The sequence below is a fragment of the Eutrema salsugineum genome, unplaced genomic scaffold (assembly GCF_000478725.1).
Source record: "Eutrema salsugineum unplaced genomic scaffold, Eutsalg1_0 scaffold_11, whole genome shotgun sequence".
Classification (NCBI taxonomy): Eukaryota; Viridiplantae; Streptophyta; class Magnoliopsida; order Brassicales; family Brassicaceae; genus Eutrema; species Eutrema salsugineum.
In genome coordinates, this window is record NW_006256901.1 from 8,374,685 (window position 1) to 8,375,839 (window position 1,155).

The 1,155-nt window shown below is 42.0% G+C and overlaps 1 non-coding gene across 1 annotated transcript; it reads right to left on the reverse strand.

Annotated features, from left to right (window-relative positions):
• Window positions 1–263: 263 nt before the first annotated feature.
• LOC112090065 lies at window positions 264–369 on the reverse strand. The gene has a single exon (XR_002901424.1). It is a non-coding gene; the product is annotated as a small nucleolar RNA R71 (small nucleolar RNA).
• Window positions 370–1,155: the final 786 nt, after the last annotated feature.

Here is a 1,155-nt window from a genome sequence, read left to right on the forward strand (position 1 = left end):
TCATCTCATTGGTGAAGCAAAACCAGTTCCATGGAGTTCATTCTGAGCACCCAATGGACCATATCGAGCTTTTGGAAGAAATTTGCAGCATGATGAGAACAAACCAAGTTCCACCTGACTATTTAAAGTGTAAGTTGTTCCCTTTTTCATTAGCAGATAAAGCTCACTGTTGGTTGAAGTCTTTGCCAGCAGGATCGATTACCAATTGGGAAGAATGTAGAACTGCTTTCCTAAACCACTTCTACACTAAGTCAAGGTCGAACAATTTGAGAACGAAGATCTCAACCTTTCAACAAGGGCCAACTGATATTTCTATGAAGCTTGGGAACGTTTTAAGGAATATGAACGTGACTGCCCTCACCATGGATTTCATGGATCAAGCCTGCTGAGCACATTTTACCGAGGTTTGCAACCAAAATACAAACTTTCACTTGATACAGCTAGCAATGGAGATTTTGGGCAAAAGACGATAACCCAAGGAAGAGCTCTCATCGAAAATTTGGCTCAAGCCAATAGCAATGACTGTCCTGAATACGATCGATCGATGAAGCAAGCCGGAACAGACAACAAGGAGATAACCGAGTTGAAGAACATGGTGAGCCAGCTTGTGAAGAGCAACAATCGCCCGATCCATGCCTGTGAAACCAACAATGGCGCAGAAGAGGAAGGACCTAGTGATATCGATCACATTAATCAAGCATTTCAAGAAGAAGATGTAAACTACGTAGGAGCACTGGTGCCATACAATCAATCCAACAACAACTTCAACAACAACTTCCGGAATGCAAATTACAACAATTTCTCTTACCGCAATCCAAATGTGGAGAATCCTCAAGATCAGTACTACCCACCTCAGCAAAAATCCTTCCAAAACAAGTTTCAAGGTGGAAACTTTGGAGGAATAGTACCATATCAACCGCGACAGCCATATAACTACCAAGGTACGGGTTTTAACAATCAATTTGTACAACAGCAGGGAGTCACGACGAACCAGCTAGCTTCACAAATCGGTAGACTTGAACAGTCAATCCAACAGCTCGTTATGACGAACGAAAAAGCATCTAAAGACGTGAACGTGAAAGTGGACTGCATGTACAATGATCTGAATGGTAAGTTTGAATCTTTATCTTCGCACGTAAAAAAGTTGGATGTGCA